The 24,365-nt window shown below is 47.8% G+C and overlaps 20 non-coding genes and 24 pseudogenes across 20 annotated transcripts; all 44 read left to right on the top strand.

Annotated features, from left to right (window-relative positions):
• Positions 1 to 74: 74 nt before the first annotated feature.
• LOC148249804 (5S ribosomal RNA) lies at positions 75 to 193 on the top strand (annotated as a pseudogene).
• A 209-nt stretch (positions 194 to 402) lies between these two features.
• Positions 403 to 521, top strand: LOC148249803 (5S ribosomal RNA). Its single transcript, XR_015815670.1, has one exon. It is a non-coding gene; the product is annotated as a 5S ribosomal RNA (ribosomal RNA).
• Positions 522 to 1,048: 527 nt separating this feature from the next.
• Positions 1,049 to 1,167, top strand: LOC148249802 (5S ribosomal RNA). The gene has a single exon (XR_015815422.1). It is a non-coding gene; the product is annotated as a 5S ribosomal RNA (ribosomal RNA).
• A 527-nt stretch (positions 1,168 to 1,694) lies between these two features.
• On the top strand, positions 1,695 to 1,813 carry LOC148249801 (5S ribosomal RNA). The gene has a single exon (XR_015816055.1). It is a non-coding gene; the product is annotated as a 5S ribosomal RNA (ribosomal RNA).
• A 205-nt stretch (positions 1,814 to 2,018) lies between these two features.
• LOC148249800 (5S ribosomal RNA) lies at positions 2,019 to 2,137 on the top strand (annotated as a pseudogene).
• A 203-nt stretch (positions 2,138 to 2,340) lies between these two features.
• LOC148249799 (5S ribosomal RNA) lies at positions 2,341 to 2,459 on the top strand. Its single transcript, XR_015815421.1, has one exon. It is a non-coding gene; the product is annotated as a 5S ribosomal RNA (ribosomal RNA).
• Positions 2,460 to 2,986: 527 nt separating this feature from the next.
• On the top strand, positions 2,987 to 3,105 carry LOC148249798 (5S ribosomal RNA). The gene has a single exon (XR_015814701.1). It is a non-coding gene; the product is annotated as a 5S ribosomal RNA (ribosomal RNA).
• Positions 3,106 to 3,632: 527 nt separating this feature from the next.
• LOC148249797 (5S ribosomal RNA) lies at positions 3,633 to 3,751 on the top strand (annotated as a pseudogene).
• Positions 3,752 to 4,278: 527 nt separating this feature from the next.
• LOC148249796 (5S ribosomal RNA) lies at positions 4,279 to 4,397 on the top strand. Its single transcript, XR_015815627.1, has one exon. It is a non-coding gene; the product is annotated as a 5S ribosomal RNA (ribosomal RNA).
• Positions 4,398 to 4,924: 527 nt separating this feature from the next.
• On the top strand, positions 4,925 to 5,043 carry LOC148249795 (5S ribosomal RNA). The gene has a single exon (XR_015815626.1). It is a non-coding gene; the product is annotated as a 5S ribosomal RNA (ribosomal RNA).
• A 527-nt stretch (positions 5,044 to 5,570) lies between these two features.
• LOC148249794 (5S ribosomal RNA) lies at positions 5,571 to 5,689 on the top strand. Its single transcript, XR_015814780.1, has one exon. It is a non-coding gene; the product is annotated as a 5S ribosomal RNA (ribosomal RNA).
• A 527-nt stretch (positions 5,690 to 6,216) lies between these two features.
• On the top strand, positions 6,217 to 6,335 carry LOC148249793 (5S ribosomal RNA; annotated as a pseudogene).
• Positions 6,336 to 6,540: 205 nt separating this feature from the next.
• On the top strand, positions 6,541 to 6,659 carry LOC148249792 (5S ribosomal RNA; annotated as a pseudogene).
• Positions 6,660 to 6,862: 203 nt separating this feature from the next.
• LOC148249791 (5S ribosomal RNA) lies at positions 6,863 to 6,981 on the top strand. The gene has a single exon (XR_015815625.1). It is a non-coding gene; the product is annotated as a 5S ribosomal RNA (ribosomal RNA).
• Positions 6,982 to 7,508: 527 nt separating this feature from the next.
• On the top strand, positions 7,509 to 7,627 carry LOC148249790 (5S ribosomal RNA; annotated as a pseudogene).
• Positions 7,628 to 7,832: 205 nt separating this feature from the next.
• On the top strand, positions 7,833 to 7,951 carry LOC148249789 (5S ribosomal RNA; annotated as a pseudogene).
• A 203-nt stretch (positions 7,952 to 8,154) lies between these two features.
• LOC148249788 (5S ribosomal RNA) lies at positions 8,155 to 8,273 on the top strand. The gene has a single exon (XR_015814689.1). It is a non-coding gene; the product is annotated as a 5S ribosomal RNA (ribosomal RNA).
• A 524-nt stretch (positions 8,274 to 8,797) lies between these two features.
• On the top strand, positions 8,798 to 8,916 carry LOC148249787 (5S ribosomal RNA; annotated as a pseudogene).
• Positions 8,917 to 9,443: 527 nt separating this feature from the next.
• Positions 9,444 to 9,562, top strand: LOC148249786 (5S ribosomal RNA). The gene has a single exon (XR_015815624.1). It is a non-coding gene; the product is annotated as a 5S ribosomal RNA (ribosomal RNA).
• A 527-nt stretch (positions 9,563 to 10,089) lies between these two features.
• LOC148249785 (5S ribosomal RNA) lies at positions 10,090 to 10,208 on the top strand. Its single transcript, XR_015814515.1, has one exon. It is a non-coding gene; the product is annotated as a 5S ribosomal RNA (ribosomal RNA).
• A 527-nt stretch (positions 10,209 to 10,735) lies between these two features.
• LOC148249784 (5S ribosomal RNA) lies at positions 10,736 to 10,854 on the top strand. The gene has a single exon (XR_015814984.1). It is a non-coding gene; the product is annotated as a 5S ribosomal RNA (ribosomal RNA).
• A 527-nt stretch (positions 10,855 to 11,381) lies between these two features.
• Positions 11,382 to 11,500, top strand: LOC148249783 (5S ribosomal RNA; annotated as a pseudogene).
• Positions 11,501 to 11,705: 205 nt separating this feature from the next.
• LOC148249782 (5S ribosomal RNA) lies at positions 11,706 to 11,824 on the top strand (annotated as a pseudogene).
• Positions 11,825 to 12,027: 203 nt separating this feature from the next.
• LOC148249781 (5S ribosomal RNA) lies at positions 12,028 to 12,146 on the top strand. Its single transcript, XR_015815623.1, has one exon. It is a non-coding gene; the product is annotated as a 5S ribosomal RNA (ribosomal RNA).
• A 527-nt stretch (positions 12,147 to 12,673) lies between these two features.
• Positions 12,674 to 12,792, top strand: LOC148249780 (5S ribosomal RNA; annotated as a pseudogene).
• Positions 12,793 to 12,997: 205 nt separating this feature from the next.
• On the top strand, positions 12,998 to 13,116 carry LOC148249779 (5S ribosomal RNA; annotated as a pseudogene).
• A 203-nt stretch (positions 13,117 to 13,319) lies between these two features.
• LOC148249778 (5S ribosomal RNA) lies at positions 13,320 to 13,438 on the top strand. The gene has a single exon (XR_015815622.1). It is a non-coding gene; the product is annotated as a 5S ribosomal RNA (ribosomal RNA).
• A 527-nt stretch (positions 13,439 to 13,965) lies between these two features.
• Positions 13,966 to 14,084, top strand: LOC148249777 (5S ribosomal RNA). The gene has a single exon (XR_015815140.1). It is a non-coding gene; the product is annotated as a 5S ribosomal RNA (ribosomal RNA).
• A 527-nt stretch (positions 14,085 to 14,611) lies between these two features.
• LOC148249776 (5S ribosomal RNA) lies at positions 14,612 to 14,730 on the top strand (annotated as a pseudogene).
• Positions 14,731 to 15,257: 527 nt separating this feature from the next.
• Positions 15,258 to 15,376, top strand: LOC148249775 (5S ribosomal RNA; annotated as a pseudogene).
• A 205-nt stretch (positions 15,377 to 15,581) lies between these two features.
• Positions 15,582 to 15,700, top strand: LOC148249774 (5S ribosomal RNA; annotated as a pseudogene).
• A 203-nt stretch (positions 15,701 to 15,903) lies between these two features.
• On the top strand, positions 15,904 to 16,022 carry LOC148249773 (5S ribosomal RNA). The gene has a single exon (XR_015815621.1). It is a non-coding gene; the product is annotated as a 5S ribosomal RNA (ribosomal RNA).
• A 527-nt stretch (positions 16,023 to 16,549) lies between these two features.
• On the top strand, positions 16,550 to 16,668 carry LOC148249772 (5S ribosomal RNA). The gene has a single exon (XR_015815139.1). It is a non-coding gene; the product is annotated as a 5S ribosomal RNA (ribosomal RNA).
• Positions 16,669 to 17,195: 527 nt separating this feature from the next.
• On the top strand, positions 17,196 to 17,314 carry LOC148249771 (5S ribosomal RNA; annotated as a pseudogene).
• A 527-nt stretch (positions 17,315 to 17,841) lies between these two features.
• LOC148249770 (5S ribosomal RNA) lies at positions 17,842 to 17,960 on the top strand. Its single transcript, XR_015815619.1, has one exon. It is a non-coding gene; the product is annotated as a 5S ribosomal RNA (ribosomal RNA).
• Positions 17,961 to 18,487: 527 nt separating this feature from the next.
• Positions 18,488 to 18,606, top strand: LOC148249769 (5S ribosomal RNA). Its single transcript, XR_015815227.1, has one exon. It is a non-coding gene; the product is annotated as a 5S ribosomal RNA (ribosomal RNA).
• Positions 18,607 to 18,810: 204 nt separating this feature from the next.
• LOC148249768 (5S ribosomal RNA) lies at positions 18,811 to 18,929 on the top strand (annotated as a pseudogene).
• An 889-nt stretch (positions 18,930 to 19,818) lies between these two features.
• On the top strand, positions 19,819 to 19,937 carry LOC148249767 (5S ribosomal RNA; annotated as a pseudogene).
• A 559-nt stretch (positions 19,938 to 20,496) lies between these two features.
• On the top strand, positions 20,497 to 20,615 carry LOC148249766 (5S ribosomal RNA; annotated as a pseudogene).
• Positions 20,616 to 20,857: 242 nt separating this feature from the next.
• LOC148249765 (5S ribosomal RNA) lies at positions 20,858 to 20,976 on the top strand (annotated as a pseudogene).
• An 883-nt stretch (positions 20,977 to 21,859) lies between these two features.
• On the top strand, positions 21,860 to 21,978 carry LOC148249764 (5S ribosomal RNA; annotated as a pseudogene).
• An 886-nt stretch (positions 21,979 to 22,864) lies between these two features.
• LOC148249763 (5S ribosomal RNA) lies at positions 22,865 to 22,983 on the top strand (annotated as a pseudogene).
• A 209-nt stretch (positions 22,984 to 23,192) lies between these two features.
• Positions 23,193 to 23,310, top strand: LOC148249762 (5S ribosomal RNA; annotated as a pseudogene).
• Positions 23,311 to 23,874: 564 nt separating this feature from the next.
• Positions 23,875 to 23,993, top strand: LOC148249761 (5S ribosomal RNA; annotated as a pseudogene).
• Positions 23,994 to 24,365: the final 372 nt, after the last annotated feature.

Below are 24,365 nucleotides of genomic sequence, written 5' to 3'. Positions count from 1 at the left end.
AACGCACAAGGAAACAAATGATGGGAGGGGGGGAGGGAAGAAGGAGTGTATGTATTTTCAGCACAAAATTAAACAGGTGCGGTCACACCAGCACAAATGCACTGGATCCCATCAGAACTCCGCAGTTAAGTGTGCTTTGGCGAAAGCAGTACAATGATGGGTTACCTCCTGGGAAGTTCTCGTGTTGCACCCATTTTCTTTTTTTCAGTTGTGTCGTTCGACCTTATGCGCGACCTTAATTATGGTCCGCAGATTTATTCGCAAATGTGAGTCATGGCGCCGTGGCATTTTACTTGATATTTGAGCGAGAACGAGAGGTGCAGTACGCACGCACAAGTAAACGAATGACGGGAGGGGGAATAAAGGAGAAGGCGTTTATGTATTTGCAGCGCGAAATTAAACGGGTGCGATCATACCAGCACTAATGCACCGGATCCCATCAGAACTCCGTAGTTAAGTGTGCTTGGGCGAGAGTAGTACTCGGATGGGTGACCTCCTGGGAAGTCCTCGTGTCGCACCAATTTTTTTTCAGACGGGTCGTTCGACGTTACGCGCGACTGGAACTGGGGTCCGCTGGTTTACACGCAAATGTGAGTCAAGAAGCAGGGGCATTTTAATCGATATTAGAACGAGAAGGAGAGGTGCAGTGTGAACGCACAAGGAAACAATTGACGGGAGGGGGAGGGAAGGAGAAGGAGTGTATGTATTTTCAGCACGAAATGAAACAGCTGCGATCATACCAGCACTAATGCAACGGATTCTATCAGAACTCCGTAGGTAAGGGTGCTTGGGCGAGGGTAGTACTAGCATGGGTTACCTCCTGCGAAGTCCTTATATTTCACCCATTTTCTTGTGAAGTCCTCGGGTTGCACCCATTTTTTTGAATTATAGTCCTCAGGTTTATTCGCAAATTTGAGTCACGGCACCATAGTATTTTACCTGATATTAGAACGAGCACGGGAGGTGCAGTGCGCACGCACAAGGAAACAAATGACGGGAGGGGGAAGAAAGGAGAAGGCGTTTATGTATTTGCAGCGCGAAATTAAACGGGTGCGATCATACCAGCACTAATGCACCGGATCCCATCAGAACTCCGCAGTTAAGTGTGCTTGGGCGAGAGTAGTACTCGGATCGGTGACCTCCTGGGAAGTCCTCGTGTCGCACCAATTTTTTTTCAGACGGGTCGTTCGACGTTACGCGCGACTGGAACTGGGGTCCGCTGGTTTACACGCAAATGTGAGTCAAGAAGCAGGGGCATTTTAATCGATATTAGAACGAGAAGGAGAGGTGCAGTGTGAACGCACAAGGAAACAATTGACGGGAGGGGGAGGGAAGGAGAAGGAGTGTATGTATTTTCAGCACGAAATGAAACAGGTGCGATCAAACCAGCACTAATGCAACGGATTCTATCAGAACTCCGTAGGTAAGGGTGCTTGGGCGAGGGTAGTACTAGCATGGGTTACCTCCTGCGAAGTCCTTATATTTCACCCATTTTCTTGTGAAGTCCTCGTGTTGCACCCATTTTTTTGAATTATAGTCCTCAGGTTTATTCGCAAATTTGAGTCACGGCACCATAGTATTTTACCTGATATTAGAACGAGCACGGGAGGTGCAGTGCGCACGCACAAGGAAACAAATGACGGGAGGGAGACGAAAGGAGAAGGCGTTTATGTATTTGCAGCGCGAAATTAAACGGGTGCGATCATACCAGCACTAATGCACCGGATCCCATCAGAACTCCGCAGTTAAGTGTGCTTGGGCGAGAGTAGTACTCGGATGGGTGACTTCCTGGGAAGTCCTCGTGTCGCACCAATTTTTTTTCAGACGGGTCGTTCGACGTTACGCGCGACTGGAACTGGGGTCCGCTGGTTTACACGCAAATGTGAGTCAAGAAGCAGGGGCATTTTAATCGATATTAGAACGAGAAGGAGAGGTGCAGTGTGAACGCACAAGGAAACAATTGACGGGAGGGGGAGGGAAGGAGAAGGAGTGTATGTATTTTCAGCACGAAATTAAACAGGTGCGGTCACACCAGCACTAACGCACCGGATCCCATCAGAACTCCACAGTTAAGTGTGCTTTGGCGAAAGTAGTACAATGATGGGTTACCTCCTGGGAAGTTCTCGTGTTGCACCCATTTTCTTGTGAAGTCCTCGTGTTGCACCCATTTTTTTGAATTATAGTCCTCAGGTTTATTCGCAAATTTGAGTCACGGCACCATAGTATTTTACCTGATATTAGAACGAGCACGGGAGGTGCAGTGCGCACGCACAAGGAAACAAATGACGGGAGGGGGAAGAAAGGAGAAGGCGTTTATGTATTTGCAGCGCGAAATTAAACGGGTGCGATCATACCAGCACTAATGCACCGGATCCCATCAGAACTCCGCAGTTAAGTGTGCTTGGGCGAGAGTAGTACTCGGATCGGTGACCTCCTGGGAAGTCCTCGTGTCGCACCAATTTTTTTTCAGACGGGTCGTTCGACGTTACGCGCGACTGGAACTGGGGTCCGCTGGTTTACACGCAAATGTGAGTCAAGAAGCAGGGGCATTTTAATCGATATTAGAACGAGAAGGAGAGGTGCAGTGTGAACGCACAAGGAAACAATTGACGGGAGGGGGAGGGAAGGAGAAGGAGTGTATGTATTTTCAGCACGAAATGAAACAGCTGCGATCATACCAGCACTAATGCAACGGATTCTATCAGAACTCCGTAGGTAAGGGTGCTTGGGCGAGGGTAGTACTAGCATGGGTTACCTCCTGCGAAGTCCTTATATTTCACCCAATTTCTTGTGAAGTCCTTGTGTTGCACCCATTTTTTTGAATTATAGTCCTCAGGTTTATTCGCAAATTTGAGTCACGGCACCATAGTATTTTACCTGATATTAGAACGAGCACGGGAGGTGCAGTGCGCACGCACAAGGAAACAAATGACGGGAGGGGGAAGAAAGTAGAAGGCGTTTATGTACTTGCAGCGCGAAATTAAACAGGTGCGATCATACCAGCACTAATGCACCGGATCCCATCAGAACTCCGCAGTTAAGTGTGCTTGGGCGAGAGTAGTACTCGGATGGGTGACCTCCTGGGAAGTCCTCGTGTCGCACCAATTTTTTTTCAGACGGGTCGTTCGACGTTACGCGCGACTGGAACTGGGGTCCGCTGGTTTACACGCAAATGTGAGTCAAGAAGCAGGGGCATTTTAATCCATATTAGAACGAGAAGGAGAGGTGCAGTGTGAACGCACAAGGAAACAATTGACGGGAGGGGGAGGGAAGGAGAAGGAGTGTATGTATTTTCAGCACGAAATGAAACAGGTGCGATCAAACCAGCACTAATGCAACGGATTCTATCAGAACTTCGTAGGTAAGGGTGCTTGGGCGAGGGTAGTACTAGCATGGGTTACCTCCTGCGAAGTCCTTATATTTCACCCATTTTCTTGTGAAGTCCTCGTGTTGCACCCATTTTTTTGAATTATAGTCCTCAGGTTTATTCGCAAATTTGAGTCACGGCACCATAGTATTTTACCTGATATTAGAACGAGCACGGGAGGTGCAGTGCGCACGCACAAGGAAACAAATGACGGGAGGGGGAAGAAAGGAGAAGGCGTTTATGTATTTGCAGCGCGAAATTAAACGGGTGCGATCATACCAGCACTAATGCACCGGATCCCATCAGAACTCCGCAGTTAAGTGTGCTTGGGCGAGAGTAGTACTCGGATCGGTGACCTCCTGGGAAGTCCTTGTGTCGCACCAATTTTTGTTCAGACGGGTCGTTCGACGTTACGCGCAACTGGAACTGGGGTCCGCTGGTTTACACGCAAATGTGAGTCAAGAAGCAGGGGCATTTTAATCGATATTAGAACGAGAAGGAGAGGTGCAGTGTGAACGCACAAGGAAACAATTGACGGGAGGGGGAGGGAAGGAGAAGGAGTGTATGTATTTTCAGCACGAAATTAAACAGGTGCGATCATACCAGCACTAATGCAACGGATTCTATCAGAACTCCTTAGGTAAGGGTGCTTGGGCGAGGGTAGTACTAGCATGGGTTACCTCCTGCGAAGTCCTTATATTTCACCCATTTTCTTGTGAAGTCCTCGTGTTGCACCCATTTTTTTGAATTATAGTCCTCAGGTTTATTCGCAAATTTGAGTCACGGCACCATAGTATTTTACCTGATATTAGAACGAGCACGGGAGGTGCAGTGCGCACGCACAAGGAAACAAATGACGGGAGGGGGAAGAAAGGAGAAGGCGTTTATCTATTTGCAGCGCGAAATTAAACGGGTGCGATCATACCAGCACTAATGCACCGGATCCCATCAGAACTCCGCAGTTAAGTGTGCTTGGGCGAGAGTAGTACTCGGATGGGTGACCTCCTGGGAAGTCCTCGTGTCGCACCAATTTTTTTTCAGACGGGTCGTTCGACGTTACGCGCGACTGGAACTGGGGTCCGCTGGTTTACACGCAAATGTGAGTCAAGAAGCAGGGGCATTTTAATCGATATTAGAACGAGAAGGAGAGGTGCAGTGTGAACGCACAAGGAAACAATTGACGGGAGGGGGAGGGAAGGAGAAGGAGTGTATGTATTTTCAGCACGAAATGAAACAAGTGCGATCATACCAGCACTAATGCAACGGATTCTATCAGAACTCCGTAGGTAAGGGTGCTTGGGCGAGGGTAGTTCTAGCATGGGTTACCTCCTGCGAAGCCTTTATATTTCACCCATTTTCTTGTGAAGTCCTCGTGTTGCACCCATTTTTTTGAATTATAGTCCTCAGGTTTATTCGCAAATTTGAGTCACGGCACCATAGTATTTTACCTGATATTAGAACGAGCACGGGAGGTGCAGTGCGCACGCACAAGGAAACAAATGACGGGAGGGGGAAGAAAGGAGAAGGCGTTTATGTATTTGCAGCGCAAAATTAAACGGGTGCGATCATACCAGCACTAATGCACCGGATCCCATCAGAACTCCGCAGTTAAGTGTGCTTGGGCGAGAGTAGTACTCGGATGGGTGACCTCCTGGGAAGTCCTCGTGTCGCACCAATTTTTTTTCAGACGGGTCGTTCGACGTTACGCGCGACTGGAAATGGGGTCCGCTGGTTTACACGCAAATGTGAGTCAAGAAGCAGGGGCATTTTAATCGATATTAGAACGAGAAGGAGAGGTGCAGTGCGAACGCACAAGGAAACAATTGACGGGAGGGGGAGGGAAGGAGAAGGAGTGTATGTATTTTCAGCACGAAATTAAACAGGTGCGGTCACACCAGCACTAACGCACCGGATCCCATCAGAACTCCACAGTTAAGTGTGCTTTGGCGAAAGTAGTACAATGATGGGTTACCTCCTGCGAAGTCCTTATATTTCACCCATTTTCTTGTGAAGTCCTCGTGTTGCACCCATTTTTTTGAATTATAGTCCTCAGGTTTATTCGCAAATTTGAGTCACGGCACCATAGTATTTTACCTGATATTAGAACGAGCACGGGAGGTGCAATGCGCACGCACAAGGAAACAAATGACGGGAGGGGGAAGAAAGGAGAAGGCTTTTATGTATTTGCAGCGCGAAATTAAACGGGTGTGATCATACCAGCACTAATGCACCGGATCCCATCAGAACTCCGCAGTTAAGTATGCTTGGGCGAGAGTAGTACTCGGATGGGTGACCTCCTGGGAAGTCCTCGTGTCGCACCAATTTTTTTTCAGACGGGTCGTTCGACGTTACGCGCGACTGGAACTGGGGTCCGCTGGTTTACACGCAAATATGAGTCAAGAAACAGGGGCATTTTAATCGATATTAGAACGAGAAGGAGAGGTGCAGTGTGAACGCACAAGGAAACAATTGACGGGAGGGGGAGGGAAGGAGAAGGAGTGTATGTATTTTCAGCACGAAATTAAACAGGTGCGGTCACACCAGCACTAACGCACCGGATCCCATCAGAACTCCACAGTTAAGTGTGCTTTGGCGAAAGTAGTACAATGATGGGTTACCTCCTGCGAAGTCCTTATATTTCACCCATTTTCTTGTGAAGTCCTCATGTTGCACCCATTTTTTTGAATTATAGTCCTCAGGTTTATTCGCAAATTTGAGTCACGGCACCATAGTATTTTACCTGATATTAGAACGAGCACGGGAGGTGCAGTGCGCACGCACAAGGAAACAAATGACGGGAGGGGGAAGAAAGGAGAAGGCGTTTATGTATTTGCAGCGCGAAATTAAACGAGTGCGATCATACCAGCACTAATGCACCGGCTCCCATCAGAACTCCGCAGTTAAGTGTGCTTGGGCGAGAGTAGTACTCGGATCGGTGACCTCCTGGGAAGTCCTTGTGTCGCACCAATTTTTTTTCAGACGGGTCGTTCGACGTTACGCGCAAATGGAACTGGGGTCCGCTGGTTTACACGCAAATGTGAGTCAAGAAGCAGGGGCATTTTAATCGATATTAGAACGAGAAGGAGAGGTGCAGTGTGAACGCACAAGGAAACAATTGACGGGAGGGGGAGGGAAGGAGAAGGAGTGTATGTATTTTCAGCACGAAATGAAACAGGTGCGATCATACCAGCACTAATGCAACGGATTCTATCAGAACTCCGTAGGTAAGGGTGCTTGGGCGAGGGTAGTACTAGCATGGGTTACCTCCTGCGAAGTCCTTATATTTCACCCATTTTCTTGTGAAGTCCTCGTGTTGCACCCATTTTTTTGAATTATAGTCCTCAGGTTTATTCGCAAATTTGAGTCACGGCACCATAGTATTTTACCTGATATTAGAACGAGCACGGGAGGTGCAGTGCGCACGCACAAGGAAACAAATGACGGGAGGGGGAAGAAAGGAGAAGGCGTTTATCTATTTGCAGCGCAAAATTAAACGGGTGCGATCATACCAGCACTAATGCACCGGATCCCATCAGAACTCCGCAGTTAAGTGTGCTTGGGCGAGAGTAGTACTCGGATGGGTGACCTCCTGGGAAGTCCTCGTGTCGCACCAATTTTTTTTCAGACGGGTCGTTCGACGTTACGCGCGACTGGAACTGGGGTCCGCTGGTTTACACGCAAATGTGAGTCAAGAAGCAGGGGCATTTTAATCGATATTAGAACGAGAAGGAGAGGTGCAGTGTGAACGCACAAGGAAACAATTGACGGGAGGGGGAGGGAAGGAGAAGGAGTGTATGTATTTTCAGCACGTTATTAAACAGGTGCGGTCACACCAGCACTAACGCACCGGATCCCATCAGAACTCCACAGTTAAGTGTGCTTTGGCGAAAGTAGTACAATGATGGGTTACCTCCTGCGAAGTCCTTATATTTCACCCATTTTCTTGTGAAGTCCTCGTGTTGCACCCATTTTTTTGAATTATAGTCCTCAGGTTTATTCGCAAATTTGAGTCACGGCACCATAGTATTTTACCTGATATTAGAACGAGCACGGGAGGTGGAGTGCGCACGTACAAGGAAACAAATGACGGGAGGGGGAAGAAAGGAGAAGGCGTTTATGTATTTGCAGCGCGAAATTAAACGGGTGCGATCATACCAGCACTAATGCACCGGCTCCCATCAGAACTCCGCAGTTAAGTGTGCTTGGGAGAGAGTAGTACTCAGATGGGTGACCTCCTGGGAAGTCCTCGTGTCGCACCAATTTTTTTTCAGACGGGTCGTTCGACGTTACGCGCGACTGGAACTGGGGTCCGCTGGTTTACACGCAAATGTGAGTCAAGAAGCAGGGGCATTTTAATCGATATTAGAACGAGAAGGAGAGGTGCAGTGTGAACGCACAAGGAAACAATTGACGGGAGGGGGAGGGAAGGAGAAGGAGTGTATGTATTTTCAGCACGAAATGAAACAGGTGCGATCATACCAGCACTAATGCAACGGATTCTATCAGAACTCCGTAGGTAAGGGTGCTTGGGCGAGGGTAGTACTAGCATGGGTTACCTCCTGCGAAGTCCTTATATTTCACCCAATTTCTTGTGAAGTCCTTGTGTTGCACCCATTTTTTTGAATTATAGTCCTCAGGTTTATTCGCAAATTTGAGTCACGGCACCATAGTATTTTACCTGATATTAGAACGAGCACGGGAGGTGCAGTGCGCACGCACAAGGAAACAAATGACGGGAGGGGGAAGAAAGGAGAAGGCGTTTATGTACTTGCAGCGCGAAATTAAACAGGTGCGATCATACCAGCACTAATGCACCGGATCCCATCAGAACTCCGCAGTTAAGTGTGCTTGGGCGAGAGTAGTACTCGGATGGGTGACCTCCTGGGAAGTCCTCGTGTCGCACCAATTTTTTTTCAGACGGGTCGTTCGACGTTACGCGCGACTGGAACTGGGGTCCGCTGGTTTACACGCAAATGTGAGTCAAGAAGCAGGGGCATTTTAATCCATATTAGAACGAGAAGGAGAGGTGCAGTGTGAACGCACAAGGAAACAATTGACGGGAGGGGGAGGGAAGGAGGAGTGTATGTATTTTCAGCACGAAATGAAACAGGTGCGATCAAACCAGCACTAATGCAACGGATTCTATCAGAACTTCGTAGGTAAGGGTGCTTGGGCGAGGGTAGTACTAGCATGGGTTACCTCCTGCGAAGTCCTTATATTTCACCCATTTTCTTGTGAAGTCCTCGTGTTGCACCCATTTTTTTGAATTATAGTCCTCAGGTTTATTCGCAAATTTGAGTCACGGCACCATAGTATTTTACCTGATATTAGAACGAGCACGGGAGGTGCAGTGCGCACGCACAAGGAAACAAATGACGGGAGGGGGAAGAAAGGAGAAGGCGTTTATGTATTTGCAGCGCGAAATTAAACGGGTGCGATCATACCAGCACTAATGCACCGGATCCCATCAGAACTCCGCAGTTAAGTGTGCTTGGGCGAGAGTAGTACTCGGATCGGTGACCTCCTGGGAAGTCCTTGTGTCGCACCAATTTTTGTTCAGACGGGTCGTTCGACGTTACGCGCAACTGGAACTGGGGTCCGCTGGTTTACACGCAAATGTGAGTCAAGAAGCAGGGGCATTTTAATCGATATTAGAACGAGAAGGAGAGGTGCAGTGTGAACGCACAAGGAAACAATTGACGGGAGGGGGAGGGAAGGAGAAGGAGTGTATGTATTTTCAGCACGAAATGAAACAGGTGCGATCATACCAGCACTAATGCAACGGATTCTATCAGAACTCCTTAGGTAAGGGTGCTTGGGCGAGGGTAGTACTAGCATGGGTTACCTCCTGCGAAGTCCTTATATTTCACCCATTTTCTTGTGAAGTCCTCGTGTTGCACCCATTTTTTTGAATTATAGTCCTCAGGTTTATTCGCAAATTTGAGTCACGGCACCATAGTATTTTACCTGATATTAGAACGAGCACGGGAGGTGCAGTGCGCACGCACAAGGAAACAAATGACGGGAGGGGGAAGAAAGGAGAAGGCGTTTATCTATTTGCAGCGCGAAATTAAACGGGTGCGATCATACCAGCACTAATGCACCGGATCCCATCAGAACTCCGCAGTTAAGTGTGCTTGGGCGAGAGTAGTACTCGGATGGGTGACCTCCTGGGAAGTCCTCGTGTCGCACCAATTTTTTTTCAGACGGGTCGTTCGACGTTACGCGCGACTGGAACTGGGGTCCGCTGGTTTACACGCAAATGTGAGTCAAGAAGCAGGGGCATTTTAATCGATATTAGAACGAGAAGGAGAGGTGCAGTGTGAACGCACAAGGAAACAATTGACGGGAGGGGGAGGGAAGGAGAAGGAGTGTATGTATTTTCAGCACGAAATGAAACAAGTGCGATCATACCAGCACTAATGCAACGGATTCTATCAGAACTCCGTAGGTAAGGGTGCTTGGGCGAGGGTAGTTCTAGCATGGGTTACCTCCTGCGAAGTCTTTATATTTCACCCATTTTCTTGTGAAGTCCTCGTGTTGCACCCATTTTTTTGAATTATAGTCCTCAGGTTTATTCGCAAATTTGAGTCACGGCACCATAGTATTTTACCTGATATTAGAACGAGCACGGGAGGTGCAGTGCGCACGCACAAGGAAACAAATGACGGGAGGGGGAAGAAAGGAGAAGGCGTTTATGTATTTGCAGCGCAAAATTAAACGGTTGCGATCATACCAGCACTAATGCACCGGATCCCATCAGAACTCCGCAGTTAAGTGTGCTTGGGCGAGAGTAGTACTCGGATGGGTGACCTCCTGGGAAGTCCTCGTGTCGCACTAATTTTTTTTCAGACGGGTCGTTCGACGTTACGCGCGACTGGAAATGGGGTCCGCTGGTTTACACGCAAATGTGAGTCAAGAAGCAGGGGCATTTTAATCGATATTAGAACGAGAAGGAGAGGTGCAGTGCGAACGCACAAGGAAACAATTGACGGGAGGGGGAGGGAAGGAGAAGGAGTGTATGTATTTTCAGCACGAAATTAAACAGGTGCGGTCACACCAGCACTAACGCACCGGATCCCATCAGAACTCCACAGTTAAGTGTGCTTTGGCGAAAGTAGTACAATGATGGGTTACCTCCTGCGAAGTCCTTATATTTCACCCATTTTCTTGTGAAGTCCTCGTGTTGCACCCATTTTTTTGAATTATAGTCCTCAGGTTTATTCGCAAATTTGAGTCACGGCACCATAGTATTTTACCTGATATTAGAACGAGCACGGGAGGTGCAATGCGCACGCACAAGGAAACAAATGACGGGAGGGGGAAGAAAGGAGAAGGCTTTTATGTATTTGCAGCGCGAAATTAAACGGGTGTGATCATACCAGCACTAATGCACCGGATCCCATCAGAACTCCGCAGTTAAGTGTGCTTGGGCGAGAGTAGTTCTCGGATGGGTGACCTCCTGGGAAGTCCTCGTGTCGCACCAATTTTTTTTCAGACGGGTCGTTCGACGTTACGCGCGACTGGAACTGGGGTCCGCTGGTTTACACGCAAATATGAGTCAAGAAACAGGGGCATTTTAATCGATATTAGAACGAGAAGGAGAGGTGCAGTGTGAACGCACAAGGAAACAATTGACGGGAGGGGGAGGGAAGGAGAAGGAGTGTATGTATTTTCAGCACGAAATTAAACAGGTGCGGTCACACCAGCACTAACGCACCGGATCCCATCAGAACTCCACAGTTAAGTGTGCTTTGGCGAAAGTAGTACAATGATGGGTTACCTCCTGCGAAGTCCTTATATTTCACCCATTTTCTTGTGAAGTCCTCATGTTGCACCCATTTTTTTGAATTATAGTCCTCAGGTTTATTCGCAAATTTGAGTCACGGCACCATAGTATTTTACCTGATATTAGAACGAGCACGGGAGGTGCAGTGCGCACGCACAAGGAAACAAATGACGGGAGGGGGAAGAAAGGAGAAGGCGTTTATGTATTTGCAGCGCGAAATTAAACGAGTGCGATCATACCAGCACTAATGCACCGGCTCCCATCAGAACTCCGCAGTTAAGTGTGCTTGGGCGAGAGTAGTACTCGGATCGGTGACCTCCTGGGAAGTCCTTGTGTCGCACCAATTTTTTTTCAGACGGGTCGTTCGACGTTACGCGCAAATGGAACTGGGGTCCGCTGGTTTACACGCAAATGTGAGTCAAGAAGCAGGGGCATTTTAATCGATATTAGAACGAGAAGGAGAGGTGCAGTGTGAACGCACAAGGAAACAATTGACGGGAGGGGGAGGGAAGGAGAAGGAGTGTATGTATTTTCAGCACGAAATGAAACAGGTGCGATCATACCAGCACTAATGCAACGGATTCTATCAGAACTCCGTAGGTAAGGGTGCTTGGGCGAGGGTAGTACTAGCATGGGTTACCTCCTGCGAAGTCCTTATATTTCACCCATTTTCTTGTGAAGTCCTCGTGTTGCACCCATTTTTTTGAATTATAGTCCTCAGGTTTATTCGCAAATTTGAGTCACGGCACCATAGTATTTTACCTGATATTAGAACGAGCACGGGAGGTGCAGTGCGCACGCACAAGGAAACAAATGACGGGAGGGGGAAGAAAGGAGAAGGCGTTTATCTATTTGCAGCGCAAAATTAAACGGGTGCGATCATACCAGCACTAATGCACCGGATCCCATCAGAACTCCGCAGTTAAGTGTGCTTGGGCGAGAGTAGTACTCGGATGGGTGACCTCCTGGGAAGTCCTCGTGTCGCACCAATTTTTTTTCAGACGGGTCGTTCGACGTTACGCGCGACTGGAACTGGGGTCCGCTGGTTTACACGCAAATGTGAGTCAAGAAGCAGGGGCATTTTAATCGATATTAGAACGAGAAGGAGAGGTGCAGTGTGAACGCACAAGGAAACAATTGACGGGAGGGGGAGGGAAGGAGAAGGAGTGTATGTATTTTCAGCACGAAATTAAACAGGTGCGGTCACACCAGCACTAACGCACCGGATCCCATCAGAACTCCACAGTTAAGTGTGCTTTGGCGAAAGTAGTACAATGATGGGTTACCTCCTGCGAAGTCCTTATATTTCACCCATTTTCTTGTGAAGTCCTCGTGTTGCACCCATTTTTTTGAATTATAGTCCTCAGGTTTATTCGCAAATTTGAGTCACGGCACCATAGTATTTTACCTGATATTAGAACGAGCACGGGAGGTGGAGTGCGCACGTACAAGGAAACAAATGACGGGAGGGGGAAGAAAGGAGAAGGCGTTTATGTATTTGCAGCGCGAAATTAAACGGGTGCGATCATACCAGCACTAATGCACCGGCTCCCATCAGAACTCCGCAGTTAAGTGTGCTTGGGCGAGAGTAGTACTCAGATGGATGACCTCCTGGGAAGTCCTCGTGTCGCACCAATTTTTTTTCAGACGGGTCGTTCGACGTTACGCGCGACTGGAACTGGGGTCCGCTGGTTTACACGCAAATGTGAGTCAAGAAGCAGGGGCATTTTAATCGATATTAGAACGAGAAGGAGAGGTGCAGTGTGAACGCACAAGGAAACAATTGACGGGAGGGGGAGGGAAGGAGAAGGAGTGTATGTATTTTCAGCACGAAATGAAACAGGTGCGATCATACCAGCACTAATGCAACGGATTCTATCAGAACTCCGTAGGTAAGGGTGCTTGGGCGAGGGTAGTACTAGCATGGGTTACCTCCTGCGAAGTCCTTATATTTCACCCAATTTCTTGTGAAGTCCTCGTGTTGCACCCATTTTTTTGAATTATAGTCCTCAGGTTTATTCGCAAATTTGAGTCACGGCACCATAGTATTTTACCTGATATTAGAACGAGCACGGGAGGTGCAGTGCGCACGCACAAGGAAACAAATGACGGGAGGGGGAAGAAAGGAGAAGGCGTTTATCTATTTGCAGCGCAAAATTAAACGGGTGCGATCATACCAGCACTAATGCACCGGATCCCATCAGAACTCCGCAGTTAAGTGTGCTTGGGCGAGAGTAGTACTCGGATGGGTGACCTCCTGGGAAGTCCTCGTGTCGCACCAATTTTTTTTCAGACGGGTCGTTCGACGTTACGCGCGACTGGAACTGGGGTCCGCTGGTTTACACGCAAATGTGAGTCAAGAAGCAGGGGCATTTTAATCGATATTAGAACGAGAAGGAGAGGTGCAGTGTGAACGCACAAGGAAACAATTGACGGGAGGGGGAGGGAAGGAGAAGGAGTGTATGTATTTTCAGCACGAAATTAAACAGGTGCGGTCACACCAGCACTAACGCACCGGATCCCATCAGAACTCCACAGTTAAGTGTGCTTTGGCGAAAGTAGTACAATGATGGGTTACCTCCTGCGAAGTCCTTATATTTCACCCATTTTCTTGTGAAGTCCTCGTGTTGCACCCATTTTTTTGAATTATAGTCCTCAGGTTTATTCGCAAATTTGAGTCACGGCACCATAGTATTTTACCTGATATTAGAACGAGCACGGGAGGTGGAGTGCGCACGTACAAGGAAACAAATGACGGGAGGGGGAAGAAAGGAGAAGGCGTTTATGTATTTGCAGCGCGAAATTAAACGGGTGCGATCATACCAGCACTAATGCACCGGCTCCCATCAGAACTCCGCAGTTAAGTGTGCTTGGGCGAGAGTAGTACTCAGATGGGTGACCTCCTGGGAAGTCCTCGTGTCGCACCAATTTTTTTTCAGACGGGTCGTTCGACGTTACGCGCGACTGGAACTGGGGTCCGCTGGTTTACACGCAAATGTGAGTCAAGAAGCAGGGGCATTTTAATCGATATTAGAACGAGAAGGAGAGGTGCAGTGTGAACGCACAAGGAAACAATTGACGGGAGGGGGAGGGAAGGAGAAGGAGTGTATGTATTTTCAGCACGAAATTAAACAGGTGCGGTCACACCAGCACTAACGCACCGGATCCCATCAGAACTCCACAGTTAAGTGTGCTTTGGCGAAAGTAGTACAATGATGGGTTACCTCCTGCGAAGTCCTTATATTTCACCCATTTTCTTGTGAAGTCCTCATGTTGCACCCATTTTTTTGAATTATAGTCCTCAGGTTTATTCGCAAATTTGAGTCACGGCACCATAGTATTTTACCTGATATTAGAACGAGCACGGGAGGTGCAGTGCGCACGCACAAGGAAACAAATGACGGGAAGGGGAAGAAAGGAGAAGGCGTTTATGTATTTGCAGCGCGAAATTAAACGAGTGCGATCATACCAGCACTAATGCACCGGCTCCCATCAGAACTCCGCAGTTAAGTGTGCTTGGGCGAGAGTAGTACTCTGATCGGTGACCTCCTGGGAAGTCCTTGTGTCGCACCAATTTTTTTTCAGACGGGTCGTTCGACGTTACGCGCAACTGGAACTGGGGTCCGCTGGTTTACACGCAAATGTGAGTCAAGAAGCAGGGGCATTTTAATCGATATTAGAACGAGAAGGAGAGGTGCAGTGTGAACGCACAAGGAAACAATTGACGGGAGGGGGAGGGAAGGAGAAGGAGTGTATGTATTTTCAGCACGAAATTAAACAGGTGCGGTCACACCAGCACTAACGCACCGGATCCCATCAGAACTCCACAGTTAAGTGTGCTTTGGCGATAGTAGTACAATGATGGGTTACCTCCTGCGAAGTCCTTATATTTCACCCATTTTCTTGTGAAGTCCTCGTGTTGCACCCATTTTTTTGAATTATAGTCCTCAGGTTTATTCGCAAATTTGAGTCACGGCACCATAGTATTTTACCTGATATTAGAACGAGCACGGGAGGTGGAGTGCGCACGTACAAGGAAACAAATGACGGGAGGGGGAAGAAAGGAGAAGGCGTTTATGTATTTGCAGCGCGAAATTAAACGGGTGCGATCATACCAGCACTAATGCACCGGCTCCCATCAGAACTCCGCAGTTAAGTGTGCTTGGGCGAGAGTAGTACTCAGATGGATGACCTCCTGGGAAGTCCTCGTGTCGCACCAATTTTTTTTCAGACGGGTCGTTCGACGTTACGCGCGACTGGAACTGGGGTCCGCTGGTTTACACGCAAATGTGAGTCAAGAAGCAGGGGCATTTTAATCGATATTAGAACGAGAAGGAGAGGTGCAGTGTGAACGCACAAGGAAACAATTGACGGGAGGGGGAGGGAAGGAGAAGGAGTGTATGTATTTTCAGCACGAAATGAAACAGGTGCGATCATACCAGCACTAATGCAACGGATTCTATCAGAACTCCGTAGGTAAGGGTGCTTGGGCGAGGGTAGTACTAGCATGGGTTACCTCCTGCGAAGTCCTTATATTTCACCCATTTTCTTGTGAAGTCCTCGTGTTGCACCCATTTTTTTGAATTATAGTCCTCAGGTTTATTCGCAAATTTGAGTCACGGCACCATAGTATTTTACCTGATATTAGAACGAGCACGGGAGGTGCAGTGCGCACGCACAAGGAAACAAATGACGGGAGGGGGAAGAAAGGAGAAGGCGTTTATCTATTTGCAGCGCAAAATTAAACGGGTGCGATCATACCAGCACTAATGCACCGGATCCCATCAGAACTCCGCAGTTAAGTGTGCTTGGGCGAGAGTAGTACTCGGATGGGTGACCTCCTGGGAAGTCCTCGTGTCGCACCAATTTTTTTTCAGACGGGTCGTTCGACGTTACGCGCGACTGGAACTGGGGTCCGCTGGTTTACACGCAAATGTGAGTCAAGAAGCAGGGGCATTTTAATCGATATTAGAACGAGAAGGAGAGGTGCAGTGTGAACGCACAAGGAAACAATTGACGGGAGGGGGAGGGAAGGAGAAGGAGTGTATGTATTTTCAGCACGAAATTAAACAGGTGCGGTCACACCAGCACTAACGCACCGGATCCCATCAGAACTCCACAGTTAAGTGTGCTTTGGCGAAAGTAGTACAATGATGGGTTACCTCCTGCGAAGTCCTTATATTTCACCCATTTTCTTGTGAAGTCCTCGTGTTGCACCCATTTTTTTGAATTATAGTCCTCAGGTTTATTCGCAAATTTGAGTCACGGCACCATAGTATTTTACCTGATATTAGAACGAGCACGGGAGGTGGAGTGCGCACGTACAAGGAAACAAATGACGGGAGGGGGAAGAAAGGAGAAGGCGTTTATGTATTTGCAGCGCGAAATTAAACGGGTGCGATCATACCAGCACTAATGCACCGGCTCCCATCAGAACTCCGCAGTTAAGTGTGCTTGGGCGAGAGTAGTACTCAGATGGGTGACCTCCTGGGAAGTCCTCGTGTCGCACCAATTTTTTTTCAGACGGGTCGTTCGACGTTACGCGCGACTGGAACTGGGGTCCGCTGGTTTACACGCAAATGTGAGTCAAGAAGCAGGGGCATTTTAATCGATATTAGAACGAGAAGGAGAGGTGCAGTGTGAACGCACAAGGAAACAATTGACGGGAGGGGGAGGGAAGGAGAAGGAGTGTATGTATTTTCAGCACGAAATTAAACAGGTGCGGTCACACCAGCACTAACGCACCGGATCCCATCAGAACTCCACAGTTAAGTGTGCTTTGGCGAAAGTAGTACAATGATGGGTTACCTCCTGCGAAGTCCTTATATTTCACCCATTTTATTGTGAAGTCCTCATGTTGCACCCATTTTTTTGAATTATAGTCCTCAGGTTTATTCGCAAATTTGAGTCACGGCACCATAGTATTTTACCTGATATTAGAACGAGCACGGGAGGTGCAGTGCGCACGCACAAGGAAACAAATGACGGGAAGGGGAAGAAAGGAGAAGGCGTTTATGTATTTGCAGCGCGAAATTAAACGAGTGCGATCATACCAGCACTAATGCACCGGCTCCCATCAGAACTCCGCAGTTAAGTGTGCTTGGGCGAGAGTAGTACTCTGATCGGTGACCTCCTGGGAAGTCCTTGTGTCGCACCAATTTTTTTTCAGACGGGTCGTTCGACGTTACGCGCAACTGGAACTGGGGTCCCCTGGTTTACACGCAAATGTGAGTCAAGAAGCAGGGGCATTTTAATCGATATTAGAACGAGAAGGAGAGGTGCAGTGTGAACGCACAAGGAAACAATTGACGGGAGGGGGAGGGAAGGAGAAGGAGTGTATGTATTTTCAGCACGAAATGAAACAGGTGCGATCATACCAGCACTAATGCAACGGATTCTATCAGAACTCCTTAGGTAAGGGTGCTTGGGCGAGGGTAGTACTAGCATGGGTTACCTCCTGCGAAGTCCTTATATTTCACCCATTTTCTTGTGAAGTCCTCGTGTTGCACCCATTTTTTTGAATTATAGTCCTCAGGTTTATTCGCAAATTTGAGTCACGGCACCATAGTATTTTACCTGATATTAGAACGAGCACGGGAGGTGCAGTGCGCACGCACAAGGAAACAAATGACGGGAGGGGGAAGAAAGGAGAAGGCGTTTATGTATTTGCAGCGCGAAATTAAACGGGTGCGATCATACCAGCACTAATGCACCGGATCCCATCAGAACTCCGCAGTTAAGTGTGCTTGGGCGAGAGTAGTACTCGGATGGGTGACCTCCTGGGAAGTCCTCGTGTCGCACCAATTTTTTTTCAGACGGGTCGTTCGACGTTACGCGCGACTGGAACTGGGGTCCGCTGGTTTACACGCAAATGTGAGTCAAGAAGCAGGGGCATTTTAATCGATATTAGAACGAAAAGGAGAGGTGCAGTGTGAACGCACAAGGAAACAATTGACGGGATGGGGAGGGAAGGAGAAGGAGTGTATGTATTTTCAGCACGAAATGAAACAAGTGCGATCATACCAGCACTAATGCAACGGATTCTATCAGAACTCCGTAGGTAAGGGTGCTTGGGCGAGGGTAGTACTAGCATGGGTTACATCCTGCGAAGTCCTTATATTTCACCCATTTTCTTGTGAAGTCCTCGTGTTGCACCCATTTTTTTGAATTATAGTCCTCAGGTTTATTCGCAAATTTGAGTCACGGCACCATAGTATTTTACCTGATATTAGAACGAGCACGGGAGGTGCAGTGCGCACGCACAAGGAAACAAATGACGGGAGGGGGAAGAAAGGAGAAGGCGTTTATGTATTTGCAGCGCGAAATTAAACGGGTTCGATCATACCAGCACTAATGCACCGGATCCCATCAGAACTCCGCAGTTAAGTGTGCTTGGGCGAGAGTAGTACTCGGATGGGTGACCTCCTGGGAAGTCCTCGTGTCGCACCAATTTTTTTTCAGACGGGTCGTTCGACGTTACGCGCGATTGGAACTGGGGTCCGCTGGTTTACACGCAAATGTGAGTCAAGAAGCAGGGGCATTTTAATCGATATTAGAACGAGAAGGAGAGGTGCAGTGTGAACGCACAAGGAAACAAATGATGGGAGGGGGGGAGGGAAGAAGGAGTGCATGTATTTTCAGCACGAAATTAAACAGGTGCGGTCACACCAGCACTAACGCACCGGATCCCATCAGAACTCCACAGTTAAGTGTGCTTTGGCGAAAGTAGTACAATGATGGGTTACCTCCTGGGAAGTTCTCGTGTTGCACCCATTTTTTTTTTTCAGATGTGTCGTTCGACGTTACGCGCAACTTTAATTATGGTCCGCAGATTTATTCACGAAGGTGAGTCACGGCGCCGTGACATTTTACTTGATATTTGAATGAGAACGAGAGGTGCAGTGCGCACGCACAAGGAAACAAATGACGGGAGGGGGAAGAAAGGAAAAGAAGTTTATGTATTTACAGCGCAAAATTAAACAGGTGCGATCATACCAGCACTAATGCACCGGATCCCATTAGAACCTGCAGTTAAGTTTGCTTGGGCCATAGTAGTACTTAGATGGGTGACCTCCTGGGAAGTCCTCATGACGCACTATTTTTTTTTTTCAGACGGGTCGTTCGACGTTACGCGCGACTGGAACTAGGGTACACTGGTTTATACGCAAATGTGAGTCAAGAAGCATGGGCATTTTAATCGATATTAGAATGAGAAGGAGAGATGCATAGTGCACGCACAAGGAAACAAATGACGGGAGGGGGGATGGAGGGAGAAAAAGTGTATGTATTTGCAGCGCAGAATGAAACATGAGCAATCATACCAGCACACGTGCAACGAATTCTATTAGAACTCCGCAAGTTAAGGGTGCTTGGGCGAGAGTAGCACTAGGATGGGTGACCTCCGGCGAAGTCCTTATATTTCACCCATTTTCTTTGGAAGTCCTCGTGTTGCACACATTTTTTTGCAGATGATTCTTTCGACGATACGCGCGACTTGAATTATGGTCCTCAGGTTTATTCGCAAATTTGAGTCACGGCACCGTAGATTTTTTCTTGATATTAGAACGAGCACGGGAGGTGCAGTGCGCACGCACAAGGAAACAAATGACGGGAGGGAGAAAAAAGGAGAAGAAGTTTATGTATTTGCAGCGCAGAATTAAACGGTTGCGATCATACCAGCACTAATGCACCGGATCCCATCAGAACTCCGCAGTTAAGTGTGCTTGGGCGAGAGTAGTACTCGAATGGGAGACCTCCTAGGAAGTCCTCGTGTCGCACCAATTTTTTTTCAGACGGGTCGTTCGACGTTACGCTCGACTGGAACTGGGGTCCGCTTGTTTATACGCAAATGTGAGTCAAGAAGCAGGGGCATTTTAATCGATATTAGAACGAGAAGGAGAGGTGCAGTGTGAACGCACAAGGAAACAATTGATGGGTGGGGGAGGGAAGGAGAAGGAGTGTATCTATTTTCAGCACGAAATGGAACAGGTGCGATCATACAAACACTAATGCAACGGATTCTATCAGAACACCGTAGGTAAGGGTGCTTGGGCGAGAGTAGTACTAGCATGGGTTACCTCCTGCGAAGTCCTTATATTTCACCCATTTTCTTGTGAAGTCCTCGTGTTGCACCCATTTTTTTGCAGATGATTCTTTCGACGTTACGCGCGACTTGAATTATGGTCCTCAGGTTTATTCGCAAATGTGAGTCACGGCGCTGTAGCATTTTACTTGATATTAGAACGAGAACGGGAGGTGCAGTGCGCACGCACAAGGAAACAAATGACGGGAGGGGGAAGAAAGGGGAATGCGTTTATGTATTTGCAGTGCCAAATTAAACAGGTGCGATCATACAAGCACTAATGCACCGGATCCCATCAGAACTCCGTAGTTAAGTGTGCTAGGGCGACAGTAGTACTCGGATGGGTGACCACTTGGGAAGCCCTCGTGTTGCACCTATTTTTTTTCGGATGGATTTTTTGACGTTACGCGCGAATGAAATTATAAACCGCTGGTTCATTTGGAAAGGTGAGTCACAGTGCCGAGGTATATTACTTGATATTAGAACGAGAAAGAGAGATGAAGAGTGCACGCACAAGGAAACAAATGACGGGAGGTGCAGTGCGCACGCACAACGAAAGAAATGACGGGAGGGGGAAGAAATGGAAAGGAGTTTATGTATTTGCAGCGCGGAATTCACCAGGTGTGATCATACCACCACTAATGCACCGGATCCCATCAGAACTCCGCAGTTAAGTGTGCTTGGGTGAGAGTAGTACTCGGATGGGTGACCTCTTGGGAAGTCCTCGTGTCGCAATAATTTTTTTTTCAGACAGGTCGTTCGACGTTACACACGACTGGAACTAGGGTCCGCTGGTTTATACGCAAATGTGAGTCAAGAAGCAGGGTTATTTTAATCGATATTAGAACGAGAATGAGAGGTGCAGTGTGAACGCACAAGGAAACAATTGACGGGAGGGGGAAGAAAGGAGAAGGAGTGTATGTATTTGCAGTGCGAAATTAAACAGGTGTGATCATACCAGCACTAAAGCCCCGGATCCCATCAGAACTATGCAGTTAAGTGTGCTTGGGCGAGAGTATTACTCGGATGGGTTACCTCCTGCGAAGTCCTTATATTTCACCCATTTTCTCGGGAGGTCCTCGTGTTGCACCCATCTTTTTGCAGATGATTCTTTCGACGTTACGCGGGAAATGATTTATGGTCCGCAGGTTTATTCGCAAATGTGAGTCACCGCGCCGTGGCATTTTACTTGATATTAGAACGAGTACGGGAGGTGCAGTGCGCACGCACAAGGAAACAAATGACGGGAGGAGGAAGAAAAGAGAAGGAGTGTATGTATTTGAAGCGCAAAATTAAACAAGTGGCATCAAACCAGCACTAATGCACTGGATCCCATCAGAACTCTGCAGTTAAGTGTGCGTGGTCGAGAGTAGTACTCGGATGGATGACCTCTTGGGAAGTCCTCGTATCGTAACCATTTTTTTTCAGATGGGTCGTTCGATGTTACGCGCGACTGGAACTATGGTCCGCTGGTTTATACGAAAATGTGAGTCAAGAATCAGGGGCATTTTAATCGATATTAGAACGAGAAGGAGAGGTGCAGTGTGAACGCACAAGGAAACAAATGATGGGAGGGGGGGAGGGAAGAAGGAGTGTATGTATTTTCCGCACGAAATTAAACAGGTGCGGTCACACCAGCACAAATGCACCGGATCCCATCAGAACTCCGCAGTTAAGTGTGCTTTGGCGAAAGTAGTACAATGATGGGTTACCTCCTGGGAAGTTCTCGTGTTGCACCCATTTTCTTTTTTTCAAATGTGCCGTGCAACGTTACGCGCGACTTTAATTATCGTCTGCAGATTTATTCGCAAATGTGAGTCACGGTGCCGTGGCATTTTACTTGATATTTGAAAGAGAACGAGAGGTTCAGTGCGCACGCACAAGGAAACAAATGACGGGAGGGGGGACGGAAGGAGAAAGAGTGTATGTATTTGCAGTGCAGAATGAAACATGAGGGATCATACCAGCACTAATGCAACGGATTCTATCAGAACTCCGCAGTTAAGGGTGCTTGGGCGAGAAAAGTACTCGGATGGCTGACCTCCTGCGAAGTCCTTATATTTCACCCATTTTCTTGGGAGGTCCTCGTGTTGCACCCATCTTTTTGCAGATGATTCTTTCGACATTACGCGCGACTTGATTTATGGTCCGCAGATTTATTCGCAAATGTGAGTCACGGCACCGTGGCATTTTACTTGATATTAGAACGAGTACGGGAGGTGCAGTGCGCACGCACAAGGAAGCAAATGACGGGATGAGGAAGAAACGAGAATGAGTGTATGTATTTGAAGCCCAAAATTAAACAAGTGGCATCATACCAGCACTACTGTAATGGATCCCATTAGAACTCTGCAGTTAAGTTTGCTTGGACGAGAGTAGTACTCGGATGGGTGACCTCTTGGGAAGTCCTCGTATCGCAATAATTTTTTTTCAGATGGGTCGTTCGACGTTACGCGCGACTGGAACTATGGTCCGCTGGTTTATACGCAAATGTGAGTCAAGAATCAGCGGCATTTTAATCGATATTAGAACGAGAAGGAGAGGTGCAGTGTGAACGCACAAGGAAACAAATGAGGGGAGGGGGGAGGGAAGAAGGAGTGTATGTATTTTCAGCACGAAATTAAACAGGTGCGGTCACACCAGCACAAATGCACCGGATCCCATCAGAACTCCGCAGTTAAGTGTGCTTTGGCGAAAGTAGTACAATGATGGGTTACCTCATGGGAAGTTCTCGTGTTGCACCCATTTTCTTTTTTTCAGATGTGCCGTTCGACGTTACGCGCGACTTTAATTATGGTCCGCAGATTTATTCGCAAATGTGAGTCACGGCACCGTGGTATTTTACTTGATATTTGAACGAGAACGAGAGGTGCAGTGCGCACGCACATGGAAACAAATGACGGGAGGGGGAAGAAAGGAGAAGGAGTTTATGTATTTGCAGCGCGAAATTAAACAGGTGCGATCATACCAGCACTAATGCACCGGATCCCATCAGAACTCCGCAGTTAAGTGTGCTTGGGCGAGAGTTGTACTCGGATGGGTGTCCTCCTGGAAGTCCTTGTGTCGCACTAATTTTTTTTTTTCAGACGGGTCGTTCGACGTTACACGCGACTGGAACTAGGGTCCCCTGGTTTATACACAAATGTGAGTCAAGAAGCAGGGGCATTTTAATCAATATTAGAACGAGAAGGAGAGATGCAGAGTGCACGCACAAGGAAACAAATGACGGGAGGGGGGATGGAGGGAGAAAAAGTGTATGTATTTGCAGCGCAGAATGAAACATGAGCAATCATACCAGCACCAATGCAACGGATTCTATCAGAACTCCGCAAGTTAGGGTGCTTGGGCGAGTGTAGCACTAGGATGGGTGACCTCCTACGAAGTCCTTATATTTCACCAATTTTCTTAGGAAGTTCTCGTGTTGCACCCATTTTTTTTACAGATGATTCTTTCGACGATACGCGCGACTTGAATTATGGTCCTCAGGTTTATTCGCAAATGTGAGTCACGGCACTGTAGCATTTTACTTGATATTAGAACGAGCACGGGAGGTGCAGTGCGCACGCACAAGGAAACAAATGACGGGAGGGGGAAGAAAGGAGAAGGAGTTTATGTTTTTGCAGCGCAGAATAAAATGGGTGCGATCATACCAGGACTAATGCACCGGATCCCATCAGAACTTCGCAGTTAAGTGCGCTTGGGAGAGGGTAGTACTCGGATGGCTGATCTCCTGGGAAATCCTCGTGTTGCACCAATTATTTTTCAGACGGGTCATTCGACGTTACGCGCGACTGGAACTGGGTTCCACTCGTTTATACACAAATGTGAGTCAAGAAGCAGGGGCATTTTAATTGATATTAGAACGAGAATGAGAGGTGCAGTGTGAACGCACATGGAAACAATTGATGGGAGGGGGAGGAAAGGAGAAGGAGTGTATGTATTTTCAGCACGAAATGAAACAAGTGCGATCATACTAGCACTAATGCAGCGGATTCTATCAGAACTTCGTAGGTAAGGGTGCTTCGGCGAGAGTAGTACTAGTATGGGTTACCTCCTGCGAAGTCCTTATATTTCACTCATTTTCTTGTGAAGTCCTCGTGTTGCACCCATTTTTTTGCAGATGATTC

This window comes from Carica papaya, chromosome 8 (genome assembly GCF_054855325.1).
Source record: "Carica papaya isolate Zhongbai chromosome 8, ASM5485532v1, whole genome shotgun sequence".
Classification (NCBI taxonomy): Eukaryota; Viridiplantae; Streptophyta; class Magnoliopsida; order Brassicales; family Caricaceae; genus Carica; species Carica papaya.
The sequence above is the reverse complement of the archived record's forward strand: the minus strand, read 5'-3'. Positions and strand labels throughout refer to the sequence as shown.